The following is a 21,535-nucleotide window of genomic DNA, read 5'->3' as shown; positions in this document are numbered from 1 at the left end:
TCTTTAAATAGCTGTAAAATAGTCATATGTTTGAGAAATTGAAGTAATAGCATTTCTAAGGTATTTGAAAATCGCGCCACTGGATTAGACTGGCTGTTGTGTAGGTGGGACGAATTCGTCCCGCCTAGCCCAGAGAGGCTAATGGGGAGGTGATTTTATTTGTATTAAAGAGTGGTATATAAGTGTAGGGTTAGTTGGTGTGTAAGTTTATCCTTTTAGGAACAGGAATAATGAAGATAATTTAATGTAGATACTGTAGGCCGTGACTGGCCATACCTTTTAGTACAGTAGGTGGCAGTGTATACACCTTTAAATTGGATGCAATCCGCCAATCCAATCCCAAAGAAGAAGTAGAAGAAGAAGAAGAGATCTTCAACTACAGTTTCCCTGGGGATCAATAAAGTCTGTTTGCATAGTGATGATGCTCTGCATAGACAGCACATGCTTCAGTGATCTGGTAGTGTTTATAGCCCTGTGAGTTTAACACTTCATGACTGAGAGCTGTCCTTCATGACAACAGAACCCACAACAACCATGACTTTTATCACCATCTTCATCTGGACACTTGCTTTCTGCTTTCAAGGTTACAGTTTTTGGAATTTGTTGTTGAAAAATAATTACATCTACACAAAGGTATAACATACAGTATATTCATGTTAATATTTCTATTCAGAGCTATTCATTACAACATGTAACATTTATTTAATATAAATGTTTTTATTATATTTTCCAGAATCCAGAGGACAGTACACTGTGACTCAGACTCCTGCAGTGAAAGCTGTTGTCCCAGGAGAGACAGTCTCTCTCAACTGTAAAACCAGCAGTAATGTGTATTCTAATAACTACCTATCCTGGTACCAACAGAAACCTGGAGGAGCTCCTGAACTCCTTATTTACTATGCTACAACACTTCAGTCTGGGACTCCATCTAGATTCAGTGGTAGTGGATCTGGGAGTGACTTCACTCTGACCATCAGTGGAGTCCAGACTGAAGATTTAGGAGATTACTACTGTCAGAGTTACCATAGCAGTGGTCATGTGTTCACACGGTGATAGAGTCGTACAAAAACTTTGAATATGATTAGAACGCATGATACAAATCACACGTTCTCCAACGTCCTCATTATCGTCCTCATCATCATCATCATCATCATTTATATCATCATCATGGTTGTAACTGGTTATATTGGTAATGAACTGAAAGTGTGTACAAAAGTTATGAGATGTTTTGAAACACATTACCAGTCCATATGCAGAGTAAGATCTACAGAAGTAAAAAAAAAGTGATGTTAAATCATCATCAGCCCCTCAAACCAAATCCCTACATGCACTTCACAACCAAATATTGATGTGATCATCTAGCATGTATTAACCCTTTTCATGATCTGTGAATGAGACATGATGCTGGGCTCAAACATGAGACACATTTACGTAGAGACATACACTACACACTATCATCGTAAAGTATAATCTTTTTTTTATCTGTCATCAATTACTTGGTGCCTTATCTGTTATGTTGTAACAATGCCTCTCGATGGAGGGGGGTGTGTGGAATCAGGAGCAGGAGAGCAGAAGGGTTCCAGGAAAATCAACAGTTTAATTGGGCGCTCCGAAAGCGCAACGACACACACAGGGGAGAAACCTTGACTCCGCTAGCCACAAGCAATATGTCCATGGTAAACACCTTACATGTACCCTACAGCAAATAATCCCGCACAGCCTAACCTGCAGCGGGGAAATATAAACCCACCGAAATCAGAAAAACAAGACACAGGTGTGTAAAACCAGACAGAACTAAATGAAAAGGAAAATGGGATTGGTGGCAGCTAGTAGGCCGGCGACGACGACCGCCGAGCTCCGCCCAAACGGGGAGAGGAGCCACCTTCGGTGGAAGTCGTGACATATATGTCCCTCCCTGAATCCGCCATAGAGGTTAAAATCAGTCACCTCCCTCACATCAGTCCCAGTCCAGGGTGTCAGCGAGTGACACTGGTCAAGTGCTAGACTAGTAGCTGTAGGAGTGAAACTGAGATTTACATAGACAGGGCTGGGTGGTTCTGCTTGTCCCAGAATAGACCAGCACTGTCACCAGATGTTCAGCCAGGGGGAAGAGACAGTGACATGGACCACTGACTGAACTAAACAGTGGCGGTCGGTGCCATTTAAGATGAGGGAGCATGATTATTTTTTTGTATGTGTATTGGCCTTATTTCTATTACAGCATATTGGATGACTGTCATTGATATTCCATTCACCCAGTTTAACATAGATTGGTTTAGGCTACTAAATATTTCTTGCATTTTCCCTATACCCATCATGAGGTTCCTACAACCTAGCCTATGAATTCAACGTAGGTGAACACAGCTCGAGAGAAAGATTTGTGGTGACAGGGACACATGGACAGACAGTGACACATTCAATACTGCCTTGCTCACTCTTGCTGACCTAGGGTGTAATCATTAGTCCAACAGTTGCAAACTGTAAGGACTGAAGCCGGACAGGAGAAGCAGGTACGGGGAGTCAGACATTTATTAGGGAACAGACAAGGAAGCAAGACAGGAACAGTGTCGGAACACGGACATGAGACAATAAATCCCGAAGCAGGGAACAGAGCTTGGGAACAGACAGATATAGGGAAGGCAATGACACAAGTAACTGAGTACACGTGAGTCAAATGATCGCTGATGCGTGTGACAGGGGGGAAGGCAGGTGTGCGTACTGATGGTGGCTTGAGTGTGTAATGCTGGAGATCCTGGCGCCCTCGAGCGCCAGGGGGAGGAAGAGCGGGAGCAGGCGTGACAGAAAACAATAGTTTCTAATGGACAAATTCATGTATGTTTACTCCTGTTTCGCTCCGTTTCCTTCCATTTAAGAAATTTTTTCAACAGAATCGGCGGAATGAATACACCCCTGATCACATGCAAACAGTTCACTTTCGTAGCCACATACAAACAGGTCGTTGTATTCATTCTCGCATAGTGGACTTCAATGTTCAACATATCAGCTGTCTGTGACCAGGTGAAAAAACCTTTCCTAGCCAAACCTTCATATCATAACCGCAGCTAGCTCACCATATTAGCTAAAGTAACGTCATAGTCAACATAGCTAATATAACTAACGCGTTAGTAAACCCGCTACAATCATGCAGTACAGTGTACAGTCAGAAAGCAGTTTAGCAGTTACACCAGCAGGCCCCAGTGGCAATACATTAGTCAAACTAAAAGCTTACAATGCATTCGGAAAGTATTCAAACCCCTTGACTTCTTCCACATTTTGTTATGTTACAGCCTTGTTCTAAAATGGTTTAAATAAAACCATTTCTTCAGCAATCTACACACAATACCCCATTATAACGAAGTGGAAACAGTTTTTAGAAATGTTTGCTAATTTATTCAAAACTAAAAACAAAAATACCATATTTACATAAGTATTCAGACCCTTTGCTATGAGACTCAAAATTGAGCTCAGATGAATCCTGTTTCCATTGGTCATCCTTGAGATGTTTCTAAAACTTGATTAGAGTCAAACTATGGTAAATTCAATTGATTGGGCATGATTTGGAAAGGCACACACCTGTCTATATAAGGTCCCACAATTGACAGTGCATGTCAGAGCAAAACCAAGCCATGAGGTCGATGTAAGTGTCCGTAGAACTCAGAGACAGGATTGTGTCTAGGCACAGAACTGGGGAGGGGTACCAAAACATGTCTGCAGCGTTGAAGGTCCGCAAGAACACAGGGACCTCCATCATTCTTATATGGAAAAGTTTGGAACCACCAAGACTCTTCCTAGAGCTGGCTGCCCGGCCAAACTGAACCCGATGGTCACCCTGACAGAGCTCCAGACTTCGTCTGTGGAGATGGGATAACCTTCCAGAAGGACAACCATTTCTGTAGAACCCCCCCAATTAGGCCTTTATGGTAGAGTGGCCAGACGGAAGCCACTCCTCGGTAAAAGGCACATGACATCCCGCTTGGAGTTTGCCAAAAGGCTCCTAAAGACTCTCAGACCACGAGAAACAAGATTCTCTAGTCTGATGAAACCAAGATTGAACTCTGGCCTGAATGCCAAGCGTCACATCTGGAGGAAACCTGGCACCATCCTACGGTGAAGCATGTTGGTGGCAGCATCATGCTGTGGGGATGTTTTTTAGCGGCAGGGATTGGGAGACTAATCTGGATCGAGGCAAATATGAATGGAGCAAAGTACAGAGAGATCCTTGATGACAACCTGCTCCAGAGTGCTCAGGACCTCAGACTGGGGCGAAGGTTCACTTTCCAACAGGACAACAACCCTAAGTACACAACCAAGACAACGTAGGAGTGGCTTCAGGACAAGTCTCTTAATGTCCTTGATTGGCCCATCCAGAGCCTGGACTTGAACCCAATCAAACATCTCTGGAGAGACCTGAAAATAGCTTTGCAGCAACACTCCCCATCCAACCTGACAGAGCTTGAGAGGATCTGCTGAGAAGAATGGAAGGTTAACCTGTTGGGGCTCGGGGGCAGTATTGAGACATTTTGAAAAAAATATGTGCCCATTTTTAACTGCCTCCTACACCAACTCAGAAGCTAGGATATGCATATTATTAATACATTCGGATAGAAAACACTCTGAATTTTCTAAAACAGTTTGAATGGTGTCTGTAAGTATAACAAAACTCATATTGCAGGCAAAAACCTGTGAAAAATAGATAAAAAAAATGTGAATTTTGTGACTGTACTATTTAGTGTCATTGTTTTATAGATACCATAGTGAGAAAGGATTCATTTCGCAACACCTACGGCTTCCACTAGATGTCAACGATCTTTATAAAGTTGTTTGAAGCGTCTATGATAAACAGAGAGCAAATTAGAATCCAAGGAAGTTGACATGTCATCACTTCATTTTTTTGCGCCTGCGCATAAATCTGAGAAACGTGAGTTTGTCATCATTTTTTATCTAGACATAGGATAGGTTGTGTGAAAATATTACTGATGTTTAACGTTAAAAATGGACCAAAAGATTAATGCTAAACAACATTTGACATGTTTGAACGAACATAAATAGATTATTTACTAGGTTTTTTTAGCTTTTCGGCGTGATTTTAAAAGCCCCCCAACCACGTTTTGTGGGAGCATAATGAACGCTAAGTACTTGGTGTTATTTGGACATAAATTATGAACTTTGTCAAAAGAAACCACATTTGTTCCGGACCTGGAATGCCTTCCGGACCTGGGATCCTGCCTTCTGATGGAGATAATCAAAGGTAAGGGGGTATTTACAATGTTATTATCGATTTTAGATGATGCTAACTGTATAGCATAGCCTGTTGTTCTTAGCATAGCACCCCGTTTATTGCAAAATGTGATTTCCCAGTAAAGTTATTTTGAGATCTGGCCATTCGGTAGCAATTACGAGATGATAATATATTATTCTTTGAATGACAATATTATAATTTACCAATGTTGTCGAATAGTAATTTTGTTATGTTCATCGGAAGCATTTCAGAGAAGAAAAAAATCTGAATTTCACGCTACTGTAAAATGCTGTTTTTGGATATAAATATGAACTTGATGGAACAAAAAATGCATGTATTGTATAACATAATGTCCTAGGAGTGTCATCTGATGGAGATTGACAAAGGTTAGTGCATAATTCTAGCTGGTTTCTGCTTTTGGTGACGCCTGACCTTGAATTGAAAATGGATGTTTGTACTTTTGTGGCTATGTACTGTCCTAACATAATCTAACTTTATGCTTTTGCCGTAAAGCCTCTTTGAAAATCGAACAATGTGGTTAGATTAAGGAGATGTTTATCTTTTAAATTGTGTAAAATAGTTGATGGTTTGAGAAATTGAAATTATTAGATTTTTGATGTTTTGAATTTCCAGCCTTGTCAGCAATCCCGACTCGGGGTTCATTGCTAACCTGTAGCCCCAACAGGTTAATGTCCTTGAGTGGCCCATCCAGAGCCTGGACTTGAACCCAATCAAACATCTCTGGAGAGACCTGAAAATAGCTTTGCAGCAACACTCCCCATCCAACCTGACAGAGCTTGAGAGGATCTGCTGAGAAGAATGGAAGAAACTCCCAAATACAGGTGTGCCAAGCTTGTAGAGTCATACTGTTACGATAATTAAGTTATCAATGTTCTTAAACCGAACTTCAATGAAACTACTCAGTCTGCCCCCCCAGACTGTGTAAGATTCTGGTTGAATGAAGCAGATGGATACCCAGCCTACAAGGGTCAAAACCATGATTTATGAGAGCTCTGAAATTCATACAATGCACACAGCCTTTTATATTACCACAAACACACACACACACACACACACACACACACACACACACACACACACACACACACACACACACACACACACACACACACACACACACACACACACACACACACACACACACACACACACACACACACAAATAAACTTACATCAGTAGAGAACTCCACCCCGCTTTAGGCGGTTGTATTTTTCCACAGTACCCAGACCACCTGTCTCCTTATCTTTTGCCAGCCTAGCCGTTTTCAGGCAGTTGTTCCCCTCCATAACTTAGGGAGGCCCTGTTCCTGTTCCTCTCACAAGGTCGTCTTATCAACTATGCCCTGTTCATTTTGAAATAGTAACAGTGTCTTACTCACACACAGAATTGGAATATAGTTTTTAACCCATTATTATAGCCTTATAATTTCGAATACATTTCAACAGGTTATATGGTTTCTGAGTGAAATCATTTAGTCAAACCTTTAATCATATAATTTCCATTACATATACCCAAGAAGACTTGAGGCTGTAACCGCCGCCAAAGGTGCAACAAATTCTAAAAAACAGTTTTTGCTTTGTCATTACAGGGTATTGTGTGTAGATTGATGAAGAAGAAAAACGATTTAATCCATTTTAGAATAAGGCTGTAACGTAACAAAACGTGAACGAAAAAGTCATTGGCTCTAAATACTTTCCCGAAGGCACTGTACCTTGACTTGGAAGAGTTCCAGTGTTGGTTTGCCATGGTTACTGTTGGCAGCTAGAGAAGTTGCCCAGGAGAGTAAAGGATTTAGTCTAAATGATCTGTTTTTTGGACATGCAGCGCGTGGCTCTCTGGCTGTGTTGCAGGACACCTGGGGAACAGTAGAGCCACCACTAAATTTACTTGATTATGTCAATGGTGTTCGTAATAGACTGTGCTCTGCTGCTGAAATGGCAAAAGAGAAACTGGAAAGGGCACAAGTAAAGATTAAGCATATTTATGACTGTCGGTCTGAGCGTAGACAATTTAGCTCTGGTGACCAAGTTTTAGCTCTTTTACCTATTTGTAGGTTCTTCTTTGCAGGTTAAGTTCACTGGTCCTTTCACGGAGGTGCGCAAAGTGTCTGAACAGAACTGTCTGATTGCAATTCCTAAGCGCAGGAAGGCCACCCAACTTTTTCATGTGAATTTGTTGAAAACTTACTACTCTCGTTCATCGGCATCAACTCCTGTTAAGTTAGGTGATAGTTCACTTAGAGTTGGTTCTGTCCTTTCTGCATTCTCAGTTGCCCTAGAGTCCGTTTCACCTCATATATTGTATGAGGAGGAGAGTTCAGCTCCTGATGATGGTGTTTTTCAAGGCCATTTAAAATTTCAGAACTTTGGGGAATTTACAGTGGTGTAAAAATACTTGAAAGTACTACTTAAGTAGTTTTTGGGGGATATCTGTACTTTACGTTACTATTTATATTTTTGCTTCACTACATTCCTAAAGAAAATAATGTACTTTTTACTCCATACATTTTCCCTGCCACCCAAAGTACTCGTTACATTTTGACAGGAAAAATGGTCCAATTCACACACTTATCAAGAGAACATCCCTGGTCATCCCTACTGCCTCTGATATGGCAGACTCATTAAACACAACTGCTTCGTTTGTAAATTATGTCTGAGTGTTGGAGTTTACCCCTTGCTATCCGTCAATAAAAAGAAAATATATATATAGTTCTGTCTGGTTTGCCTAATATAAGGAAGGTGAAATTATTTATACTTTTGCTTCTGATATTTATGTACATTTTAGCAATTCCATTTACCTTTGATACTTAAGTATATTTTAAACAAAATACTTTTAGACTTTTACTCAAGTAGTATTTTACTGGTTGACTTTCACTTTTACTTGAGTCATTTTCTATTGATGTATCTTTACTTTAACTCAAGTATGACAACTGAGTACTTTTTCCACCACTGGGAATTTGCATGCTCTATTGAGGTAAACGTATTGACAGTAATCCTGCTCTGTTTTCTGATACGCTCTCTCGTACTCATCTCATTGAGCATGATGTTGATGTTGGAGCTGCTCAGCCAATAAGACAGTGCTTCCATCGTGTTCAACTGACAAGTGCAGGCACTTAGATGCAGAAGTCAAGTACATGTTGGATAACGATATTGCTGAACATTCTTGTTCCAGTTGGGCTTCACCTTATCTGTTAGTCAAGAAGCCTGATGCATCTTTTAGGCCATGCACAGACTATCGTAAAGTTAACAACATTACGTAGCCTGGTTCCTTTCCTCTTCCTTGTTTGGAGGATTGTGTTGATCAAGTGGGTTCTGCAAAATCTGTGAGCAAGTTCGATCTTCTAAAAGTGAACTGCCACATCCCATTGTCTCCTAGAGCAAGGGAGATTTGAGGTGGGATCTGTTTTTGCAGCTCTACAATTTGGACATTCGTCTTATTAAGGGCAAAGAAAATGTCCTTGCAGATGCCTTGTCCCGTGCCTCAATGCCGTAGTTTTTGTCATTGTTTTGGATAACTTGCCTGTGCTCTTCTGTCTCCTCTTGCTTCCCCGGTTCTGTCTCTCTTTCTCTCACTCTTAAAGTGCTCCTTAGGATCCATGGTTGCTGAGGTGAGAGAGGGAGGGGCAGCCTTAAGGGCAGAGGTGTGTCTGGGGGTTTAGCTGGGTGTTTTTATAAATAAGGAGGCCAGTAGGCAGAGCTTATTTGGCGCACCTGGGCCTGCAGGCTATAAAGGGTAGCCACATTAGCCAAAACTCTCACTCTTCCCTGACTGGCAGTCATAGCCAGCTAGCTAACATAGCATCCCTCTGTTTGAGCCGGGTGTTTGAGTAGGCAAAACTAGCTTGCTGCATTTGCTAGATAGCCAAGTAAGTGAAAGTGAAAAAAATTATGAAATATAGCTATCTCTCTCTCTCTCTCTCTCTCTCTCTCTCTCTCTCTCTCTCTCTCTCTCGCTCATCCTTCATTTTTTATAAATTAATTTGTTCAAAACTGTTTAACCTGATATGGATAGGGGCAGTATTTTCACGGCCGGATGAAAAAACGTACCCGATTTAAACTGGTTACTACTCTGGCCCAGAAACGAGAATATGCATATTATTAGTAGATTTGGATAGAAAACACTCTGACGTTTCGAAAACTGTTTGAATGGTGTCTGTGAGTATAACAGAACTCACATGGCAGGCAAAAACCTGAGAAAAAGTCAACCAGGAAGTGTAGGATCTGAGAAATGTAGTTCTTCTTTCTAGTCCCATTCGAAACTACAATATCTGTGCTGTTACGTTGCACTTTCTAAGGCTTCCATTGGCTGTCTAAAGCCTTCAGAAAGTGTTTTGAGCATTCCCCTGTCACTGGGCAGAGTATAGTAGCTCAGTTTCTGAGTGGACTGCCTGGGGACAAAGAGATTGGATATGTGCGTTCCTGCGAGCACGCTGTTTTTTCTTTTCCTCCTTGAATGAATACACTATTGTCCGGTTGGAATGTTATCGCAATTTTACGTTCAAAATACCATAAAAATTTATTTTAAACAGCGTTTGACATGCTTCTAAGTACGGTAATGGAACATTTTGACTTTTTGTGTCTCGAAATGCACTTGTGCATTACCCTTTGGATAGTGACCTGAACGCACGAACAAAACGGAGGTATTTGGACATAACTATGGATTATTTCGAACAAAAACATTTCTTGTGGAAGTAGCAGTCCTGGGAGTGCATTCTGACAAAGATCAGCAAAGGTAATACAATATTTCTAATACTAATTCTGAGTTTAGGTTGCCCCGAACTTGGCGGGTGTCTGAATAGCTCGCCGTGATGGCGAGCTATGTACTCAGAATATTGAAAAATGTGCTTTCACCAAAAAGCTATTTTAAAATCTGACACAGCGATTGCATAAAGGAGTTCTGTATCCATAATTCTTAAAATAATTGTTATGAATTTGTCAACGTTTATGATGAGTATTTTTGTAAATTCACCGGAAGTTTTTGGTGGGAATACATTTTCTGAACATCACGCGCCAATGTAAAAAGCTGTTTTTGGATATAAATATGAACTTGATTGAACAAAACATACATGTATTGTATAACATAATGTCCTAGGAGTGTCATCTGATGAAGATCATCAAAGGTTAGTGCTTCATTTAGCTGTGTTTTGGGTTTTATTGACATATATGCTTGCTTGGAAAATAGCTGTGTGGTTATTTTGGTCTATGTACTCTCCTAACATAATCTAATGTTTTGCTTTCGCTGTAAAGCCTTTTTGAAATCGGATAACGTGGTTGGATTCAGGAGAGGTTTATCTTTCAAATGGTGTAAAATAGTCGTATGTTTGAAAAATTGAAATTATTGGATTTTTGAGGTTTTGTATTTCGCATTGGCTGTTGGCTAGGGGTTCCGCTGGCGGAACGGGGTTCTGCTAGCGGAACGCCTAGATGTAAGAGGTTTAACTTATGTCTTTCTCTCTCTTTGTGTCAAATACTCACCACATGTTATGCACTGCAGTGCTAGCTAGTTGTAGCATATGCTTTCAGTACTAGATTCATTCTCTGATCCTCTGATTGGGTGGACAACATGACAGTTCATGCTGCAAGAGCTCTGATAGGTTGGAGGATGTCCTCCGGAAGTTGTCATAATTACTGTGTAAGTCTATGGAAGGGGGTGAGAACCATGAGCCTCCTAGGTTTTGTACTGAAGTCAATGTACCCAGAGGAGGACGGAAGTTTGCTGTCCTCCGGCTACACCATGGTGCTACCCTACAGAGTGCTGTTGAGGCTACTGTAGACCTTCATTGCAAAACAATGTGTTTTTATAAAATAAAATATGTGACATGTGCATAGATTTTGTATAGTTTTATCTAAAAAGGATAACCTTTAAATGTTTAACTATTTATATTTTTATGAAATTCATTGAGGAGGATGATCCTCCCCTTCCTCCTCTGAGTAGCCTCCAATGGAACTAAAATACACTGAGATAAATATATCAGTGACGATGACTATTATGTCAACTTATCCACCCTCATGTTAAATCATTCCTTAAGTGGTAACAACCGTATGTCCAGATTACATATGTCGTGTTTTTACTATGGATTAAATGATATGACATGCTATTTTATAAAATAATTTCTCAGTTATTAATATTACCTGATTAAACTAAACATGTAAATGTAATTAACTAGGAAGTCGGGGCACCACGGAAGAATGTTTATAGAGCTGTTGTCTTCCGAATAAACTCTTAAAGACCTGGTAATCTTTTATATCAATAGCAGTCAATTATTAATCATCACCATATTCAGTCTCATCGGAACCTCGTAAAATTCTTGGTTATCTTCACGAACCCTGGCTAACAAGTTGAATCAGCTATACAAAATGTGGTTTAATTATTTATTTACTAAATACCTAAATTATCACACAGAATTACATATGCACAGGATGGATCATACATTGATTACTAATTATGTCATAAAAGAAAACATCCCTGGGGGGCAAAACCGATATGACGGCTGGTTACACAAAGAAGGGGGGTTGGGTTTGATTGAAAGAACGGGACGACTGAGGAACAAAAGGATTGGGTCTCTATCGGACCTTCTGAAGCTATGCTATCGTAAATACAGAATCTTATGCATTCTAAATATCCGCCCATTCGGAAAAGGAAAATGCAAGAAATATATTTACTCTGAGCTGCGCTTCGATAGATTGGTCAAAGATGGAAGGCTGGGCTGCCCAGCAGAGATCTCCCTTGTCCTTGGTAGAACGGATACGTTCTAGTGCCCTGTCGTCTGGTGATAGAACGTGCACGTTGCCGTACCCTGTTGTCTGGTGGTACGATGGATACGATGTAGCACCCTGTCGTTTCGAAGAGATTCTCCATCCCTTCCCAGGCCACGCACATTCACAGCTGCTGCTGATAACTCGACGTCTAGGATGTATCACTTCTTTAGTGAATAAGAGTTCAAAGTTCATACCAAGTCACCATATTTTAAGCTCATGCTATATTTTGGCTGGTGTAGTCACATTCATTCTTCCAGCGTGGCGATCGTCACTTCCACGTTGAAATTCGCCCTTTTAAACGTATAGACATCAGTCCTCACGTCATTGGGAACACAATGTTAATTTAGTTAAGTTGATGTCGTTCAACCATTCGCAACCAGAGCTCACGCTGAGGTTGGCTTAGTTCTGTAGTTGATAATAGCCCTTCTAAACGTATGAGCAGCAGTCCTCACGTCATCGGGAACATAAGAGGTTGACTTTCGCCAATGGGCTTTTGTAGTGGGGGAGAGAAGGGTGTGTTTCATAGTTCACAACCAATGCCTGTTCACTTGGGCGGGGCCACTGAGTGATCAATGTTCACTCATGAAAACAATTCTCTCATTTAGAAGCTAAAATTACATTTAATCATTTCACAAATAGTTTCATATTTAAACATTTAAATTGCACAACAATTCCATGTGAATCTGATATCTAGAATGTGTAGACTTCCCAAGACACAGTTTATGTCGTCCTATCATCAGTAATAATGTCTCAGACGACAACTGATCTGACATCATATTCTTTAAGTACCAACGGACACTTTCAACTGGTTGGATTACATAAAGATTGTTATTTTCCCCAAGCTTTTGATGTTACAAATACTCTCTCTATGTTAACAAAAAGGCTTTCCAAGAGTCCATTCTGTAGAGTGGAGAGAAAAAGGGGGAAAGGTATTCATGGCGGGGGGGCCATAAACTTCCCGCCAACAGGGCAACGTCATGACACAAAAATATTCCTCCCATTTTGTTATGGTCAACCTGAAAGAGTTAAAATGCAAACATTGCTTCAACATGTCACACAATATGCTGAAAGGAATCTGTATATGTTCAATAGTAATGTCTCACAATATTTCAGAATATAACCTCCAGTCTCTGTAAGATCCCTCTGTCAAAATCTACTATATTTATTGAGATGGTATAACATGATTATAACACCTAATCCCTAAAACAGTGTTTCCCAAACCTCTCCTTAAGTACTTGAGGAAGTCCACATTTGATTTTATTCCAGAATTAGTACAGATGATTTATCTAATGAGGGGCTTGCTAAATAGGTGACCATTTGAATAAGCTGTGCTAATTCTGGAACACGTCGAATACTGTAAGTGGACTTTCTGGGGAGACTTGAAGAGAGGTTTGGGAAACACTGTCCTGAAATGACCTGTGGTGCAGTCAACACAAAACGTCTCTCCTGCAACGCCCTGCTCGAACCTTCCAGTGCCTTTCCAGCCTTGAATTGAGCCCAGCTGAGGCTTGTTTACCAAGCAAGACCATGATTGGCTGGGCAATCAGCCCCACCGCTTAAAAATGCTCTTGCTCACACAGATCTCTTCAATTACAATGTCTCTGTGGGACTAAGACAGTCTGGGGTGTATGTATTAGTTGTACACTGTAGCAAAACGTTTTGCATTGTGTAAAGATTTGAAACGAATACGTGAGTTTCTATTGGACAAATTCCGCTAGGTCCCTCCCCGTTTTGTTCCTTTTGCTACTGTTTGCTTCTGTTTGGTTCCGTTAGGTTCCGTTAGGTTCTGTTAGGTTCCTAGTGAATACACCTCTGGGGGTGTATTCATTACGGAAACCGTTTACCGTTTAAGAACCAAACGGATACTTTATTGCTCGGCTTAATGAACTTTAGAGGTCATAATGGATGTAACTGAAGTCAATTTCTAATGTGGTGTAACTGGGAATAATATTATAATGTTTTATTCTACTTTTTCTTTATGTTGTTGTTTTCTCTTACTGATGTTTGGTTTTATGTTTTTTTTTTTATATTATTAATTATTGTCCATTTAACTATTCTTGATATCCCAATTTGTGCCCTGCTTGGACATTGGTATTGTAGTGGTCACGTCCTGTTTTTTTTGTTAAAAAAAAGAAACAAACAGAAGAAAACGAGAGTTGCAATTGGAAAAATTCAGATAGGTCCAACCCTGTTTCGTTCTGTTCGCTCCCTTTTAAGAAACATTTTGCAACAGAACCGGCAGAAATGAATACACCCCTGTTTGCATAGATTGGACATTTTGCATAGACAAAACATGCTTCAGTGCTCTAGGAGGGTTTATATTCCTGTGAGTTTAACACTTCCTGACTGAAAGCTGTCCTTCATGACAACAGAACCCACAACAACCATGACTTTTATCACCATCTTCATCTGGACTCTTGCTTTATTCATACAAGGTATAAGTATGATGATTATCTAAGTAATGATAATTGAGTAAGTAGTCATGCTTATCTCAGGGTAAATATATTAATTGTTTTGTTTGTTTCTCTCACCACTCAATATTCAGAATCCCGAGGACAGTACACTCTGACTCAGACACCTGCAGTGAAAGCTGTTGGCACTGGAGAGACAGTCAACATTGGCTGTAAACTCAGCAGTAGTATATACAGTAATTACTTAGCCTGGTACCTACAGAGATCTGGAGAAGCTCCTAAACTCCTCATTTATCTGATAAACAACAAGTTCACTGGGACTCCATCTAGATTCAGTGGTAGTGGATCTGGGACTGACTTCACTCTGACCATCAGTGGAGTCCAGGCTGAAGATGCAGGAGATTACTACTGTCAGAGTTACCACTACATCAATAGTAAATATGTGTTCACACAGTGATACAGAGCCGTACAAAAACCTCCCTCAGTCAGACTGCACAGTGACTGTACTGCTACAGCTGGGACCTACTACAGGTGCTGAGGGGGAAGAGACAGTGACATGGAACACTGATCAGTAGAGGAAACATTGAATAAGGTTAGAAAGCATCATTGATCACATGTTCCACATCATCATTATCATGGTTTTAACTAATTATATTTGTCATGACCTAAAAGTTCACTTAAAAAGTGTGATATTTTGGAACAAAATGTTTGTATTTATTTTACCTTTATTTTCCCAGGTTAGTCTCATTGAGATTAAACATATATTTTACAAGAGAGTCCTGACCAAAATAGTGGCACACAAGGTTTTACACACAATTACAATATGAAATGCAAAGCACTACAGTTCAAAACCATAAATGTACACATTGAGAAGGCAATAATTATTTGGGGAGATGTGGTGCATTTAGGGGTCAAAACATTGACAGCCCCCCACTTCATTGTCCACTATAGTTTTTACCCTAGCTACAGTAGTCAGTCAAAGAGACGAGCTCCTGCAATTTAATGTCCCTTTGAAGCTCCTTCCAAGTGGAAGGGCCAGAGAACTGGAACACTTTTTCCCCCCAGCTCTGTACAGGCCTTAGGTACAGTCAACAAGATACAGTCATGTGTAGACGATAGTTGTCATTTGTCTGCTGGACAATGTAGATACACAGGTCAAATGGGAGCTATTACCAGTCATCATGAGAAGCCAAACAAAAGGTGTTATGACCTCTTCATTACTTCAGACACCAAAACAAGTCCTCATTTGGACCTCAACCAAATGTCTGATTTAAATGGATGTATTTATCTACAGCAAAATATTAACTCTTTGTCCTTAGTAGGTTACTGACTGCTAGACCTGTGAATGAGACCTGATGCTGGACTCAACCATGAGACACATGCATACTATCCAACTACTATATACACATACTACATAAAGTATAATACACCTTTTTTCTGTCATTAATTATATTATGGCATATCTGTTATGTCTCCCTTCCTGCATCCACCATAGAGGTTAAAACCAGTCACTCCCTCACATCTGGCCCAGTCCAGGGTATTTCAGACAGTGAAACTGTTCATCTGCTAGACTGAATGCTGTGGGAGTGAAACTGAGATTTACATAGACAGGACTGTGTGGTTCTGCTTGTCCCAGAGTAGAGCAGTACTGTCACCAGATGTTCACTCTGTCCCCAGGGGGTTAGAGGTAGAGAAGATCTGGGGGAATTTTATGGAGTAGTCTACACTACATATTGTTGAAAACCATTGCTAAAACATGTAATTTAATAAAATCATATTAAGAATTAAGCATTGGAAGCATACATATGTTATGGAAAGTAACTGTTTAGCAGTGTGAGTTCTGAGAATAGATCTTAGAGGTTTATTATCAAATGTCACTCATTATTATCACTGGTATTGATGCTACAGTATAACTGGATCATTCAGTTGTAGAAATGATTAGAGTATTTGTTGGATCAGATGCCCTTTTAACGCTGTTTGAAAACATGAGATTAGCTATATGCTACAATGTTAAATAATGAAAGAAGCTGATTGATATAAATTAGTATGAAATGTGCTGCCTATTCATGAGATAGTGATCACTGGAATCATACTTAAATCAACTCCTGGGGTGATATTTCAATCAAAACAAGCTTTATTTAAACTTAGAGGCAAGAAGACATGTACAACTTAATCTCAAAATAGTTCATTTATCACACAGCACTACTGATATTATTCACTATTATACTGTAACATTCAGCTCTAAAACACTAAAACACAAACACCATGTGGGGACTCTCTAGCCTCCAGCAATGGCTTTTAGACACTACAGTGACTTCTCCGGAAGGCGGCCGAATCACTGGTGTCGTCGTGGGCGACCCTGCAGGTGTACACCTCTCCCTCTTCCCAGCGTGCCTTGCTCAGGGTCAGGGTGCTGCTACGGCGGCCGCCCTTCTCTTCCTCTGTGGTGGTCAGGCTCCCCTCCTTCACCTCCGCCGTCTACCTCCCAGCTCACCATCGCCCCCTGTGGGGAGTAGCAGCTCAGCAGGCAGGCCAGTGTGGCTGAGCCCCCGGAGAGATGCTCAGAGGACGGGGGGAGCAAAGACACTGCAGGCCTGACAGAGGGACCAGCTGGAGAAGAGGAGAGGGGAGAGGGTCAGCTACTACTCTATAACATTAGGAGAGGAGTGGAGATAAATGTATGTTACATTCATGCTCTACAGTTTAGCACATCAAGAGCAACAGAACACTGGGAGGAGGTTCCCTGGACACAGATGAAGACTAGTCCAAGACAAAAAATCACTTCATATAGTCTGGATACAGTATCATTTAATATTCACAATTTTAAATAAGACATGAAATATCCATATAAATTTATGTAAAATCGACTCTGAGATACAAGCCCAAAATGACCTCAAAATATAATTCAGAGCTATAGATGAGGTTCACCTTCAAACCATGTCAGTGTTAACATTTACTATGAATGCAATACAAAGTGTTGCTTATATTATTAACATTTAACATTTAACATTTAAGTAATTTAGCAGACGCTCTTATCCAGAGCATCTTACAAATTGGTGCATTCACCTTATGATATCCAGTGGAACAACCACTTTACAATAGTGCATCTAAATATTTTAGGGGGGGGGGGTTAAAGGATTACTTTATCCTATCCCAGGTATCCCAGGTATATAAATAGTCATTGCTAAATTTCAACAGAAAAATGAGGTGATATTCATTACAGTATATCAAAATGTGCTCTTTTTAATCACATGTTAGAATGCTTATGGTTATATTGCCAAATAAACATGGTGGTATGTGAACAATTCTCTCACTTCGGTGACTCTGCCCTCTACCAATCCACCGATCTGTCCACAAAAATCTCTAAAAAGAAATAGCCTAAAAATATGATTTTTTTCTGGAGAAGATGATAACATCTCATAACATTGTTCTGGTGAAGTCTCCGTACAAAAACCTCCTTCACACAATATTGAGAACCTTCATAGGCAGAGCACTCTCAATACCACCCTAATAGTACTGAGGTACTAGTATAATACCATAGGGACTGATAGTACTGAGGTCCTAGTATAATACAATAGGGACTGAGGGTACTGAGGTACTAGTATATTACAATAGGGACTAATTGTAACGGCTGTCGTCGGAATGAGACCAAAGCGCAGCGTGGAAAGTGTTCATGATGTTTTATTTTCACAAAAAAAAAAACTCTAACAAAAATAACAAAAAATGAAATGAAAGTGCACAGTTCTGTCAGGTACAGATACGAAACAGAAAACTACCCACAAAACACAGGTGGGAAAAGGCTACCTAAGTATGATTCCCAATCAGAGTCAACGATAGACAGCTGCCTCTGATTGGGAACCCTACTCAGCCAAAACAAAGAAATATACAACAGAATGCCCAACCCACATCACACCCTGACCTAACCAAATAACCATAAAATGGCTCTAAGGTCAGGGCGTGACACTAATTGTAACGGCTGTCGTAGAGAGGGGACCAAAGCGCAGCGTGTCGATTGCTCATGATGAATATTTATTAACTCAAAACACTAAAGGAAAAATAACAAAGAGAAAAATGAAAGCACACAGTTCTGTCAGGTACATAAACTAAACAGAAGACAACTACCCACAAACACAGGTGGAAAAAAAACCCTAATTAAGTATGATCTCCAATTAAAGACAACGAGTACCAGCTGCCTCTAATTGGAGATCATCCCCCCAAAAAACATAGAAATAGAAAAACTAGAACTTAAAACCTCTTACATCTAGACGTTACGCTAGCGGAACACCTGCTCCAATATCCAATGATAGGCGTGGCGCGAATTACAAATTCCTCAAAAATACAAAAACTTCAATTTTTCAAACATATGACTATTTCACAGCATTTTAAAGACAAGACTCTCCTTTATCTAACCACACTGTCCGATTTCAAAAAGGCTTTACAGCGAAAGCAAAACATTAGATTATGTCAGCAGAGTACCAAGCCAGAAATAATCAGACACCCATTTTTCAAGCTAGCATATAATGTCACAAAAACCCAGAAGACAGCTAAATGCAGCAATAACCTTTGATGATCTTCATCAGATGACAACCCTAGGACATTATGTTATACAATACATGCATGTTTTGTTCAATCAAGTTCATATTTATATCAAAAAACAGCTTTTTACATTAGCATGTGACGTTCAGAACTAGCATACCCCCCGCAAACTTCCGGGGAATTTGCTAACAATTTACTAAATTACTTACATAAACGTTCACAAAAAGCATAACAATTATTTTAAGAATTATAGATACAGAACTCCTCTATGCACTCGATATGTCCGATTTTAAAATAGCTTTTTAGTGAAAGCACATTTTGCAATATTCTAAGTACATAGCCCAGACATCACGGGCTAGCTATTTAGACACCCGGCAAGTTTAGCACTCACCAATATCAGATTTACTATTATAAAAGTTTGATTACCTTTTGTTGTCTTCGTCAGAATGCACTCCCAGGACTGCTACTTCAATAACAAATGTTGGTTTGGTCCAAAATAATCCATCGTTATATCCGAATAGCGGCGTTTTGTTCGTGCGTACCAGACACTATCCGAATGGTAAAGAAGGGTCGTGCGCATGGCGCAATTCGTGACAAAAAAAATCTAAATATTCCATTACCGTACTTCGAAGCATGTCAACCGCTGTTTAAAATCCATTTTTATGCCATTTTTCTCGTAAAAAAGCGATAATATTCCGACCGGGAATGTCCATTTAGCTAAACAGAGGAAAGAAAACAAAGCTTTCGGTCGACGCGGGCACGAGCCTGAGTCTCACAGTACTGTAACCAGCCACTACCCAAACGCGCTACTTTGTTTCAGCCAGAGCCTGCAAAGCCACGATTCAGCGTTTTGCCGCCTTCTGAGAGCCTATGGCAGCCGTAGGAAGTGTCACGGGACAGCTAAGATCCTCACTCTTCAATAAACAGAGACAAGAAGAACGACACCTTGTCAGACAGGCCACTTCCTGAATGAAACCTTCTCAGATTTTGGCCTGCCATATGAGTTCTGTTATACTCACAGACACCATTCAAACAGTTTTAGAAACTTTAGGGTGTTTTCTATCCAAAGCCAATAATTATATGCATATTCTAGTTACTGGGCAGGAGTAGTAACCAGATTAAATCGGGTATGTTTTTTATCCAGCCGTGAAAATACTGCCCCTAGCCATAACAGGTTAAATTTATATTTTTTCAGAATCCAGAGGACAGGTCACTGTGACTCAGACTCCTACAATGAAAACTGTTCTCCCAGAACAGACAATTATTATAAACTGTAAAACCAGTGTGACTGTATCTTTTGGTTGTACTGGGTATTATTACTGTATGGCCTGGTACCAACAGAAACCTGGAGGAGCTCCTAAACTCCTGATGTACTCTTCAAACTGACTTCAGTCTGGGACTCCATCTAGATTCAGTGGCAGTGGATCTGGGAGTAACTTCACTCTGACCATCAGTGGAGACCAGGCTGAAGATGCAGGAGATTACTACTGTCAGAGTGAACACAGTGGTCCAGTGTTCACACAGTGATACAGAGCCGTACAAAAACCTCCCTCAGTCAGACTGCACAGTGACTGTACTGCTACAGCTGGGACCTACTGCAGGTGCTGAGGGGGACGAGACAGTGACATGGAAAAATGGTCACTAGATGAGGTCAACTGTGACATGTGACAGTAATAGAAAGCAATCATTAAGATCACATGACCATCCTCATCATCATCATCATGGTTATGACGTGTACTTTTTGTCATGGCCTTTAAGTATATATACAAGTTATTTGAAGTTTTGAAACACAATTCCTGTCCATATGCAAAGCAAGATCTACAGAAGTAAAACAAAAGGTGTTATGACCTCAACATTACTTCAAAGTTACAATCACTTCAGCACCCCAAAACAAGTCCTCATATGAACCTCAACCAAATGTCTGATTTAAATGGATGTGATCTTCTAACATTTTTTTAACTATTTTGATGAGCAGGACTGTTAGATCTGTGAATGAGAAATCATGCTGCGCTCAAACATAAGACACATTTACACTACATACAGTATCTAAAAGCAAAAAAAGAAACGTCCTCTCACTGTCAAATGCATTTATTTTCAGCAAACTTAACATGTGTAAATATTTGTATGAACATAACAAGATTCAACAACTGAGACGTAAACTGAACAAGTTCCACAGACATGTGACTAAAAGAAATGGAATAATGATCAAAGGGCGGTTCAAAATCAAAAATAACAGTCAGCATCTGGTGTGGCCACCAGCAGCATTAAGTTCTGCAGTGCATCTCATCCTCATGGACTGCACCAGATTTGCCAGTTCTTGCTGTGAGATGTTACCCCACTCTTCCACCAAGGCACCTGCAAGTTCCCGGACATTTCTGGGGGGAATGGCCCTAGCCCTCACCCTCCGATCCAACAGGTCCCAGACATGCTTAATGGGATTGAGATCCAGGCTCTTCGCTGGCCGTGGCAGAACACTGACATTCCTGTCTTGCAGGAAATCACGCACAGAACGAGCAGTATGGCTGGTGGCATTGTCATGCTGAAGGATCATGTCAGGATGAGCCTGCAG

General features: G+C 40.4%; 1 pseudogene; it reads left to right on the top strand.

Annotated features, from left to right (window-relative positions):
• Nucleotides 1–510: 510 nt before the first annotated feature.
• On the top strand, nt 511–19,830 carry LOC145879950 (Ig kappa chain V region K-25-like; annotated as a pseudogene).
• The last annotated feature ends 1,705 nt before the right edge of the window (nt 19,831–21,535 follow it).

The sequence above is a fragment of the Salmo salar genome, chromosome 07 (genome assembly GCF_965601325.2).
Source record: "Salmo salar chromosome 07, fSalSal1, whole genome shotgun sequence".
In the NCBI taxonomy this organism is placed as follows: domain Eukaryota; kingdom Metazoa; phylum Chordata; class Actinopteri; order Salmoniformes; family Salmonidae; genus Salmo; species Salmo salar.
The sequence above is the reverse complement of the archived record's forward strand: the minus strand, read 5'-3'. Positions and strand labels throughout refer to the sequence as shown.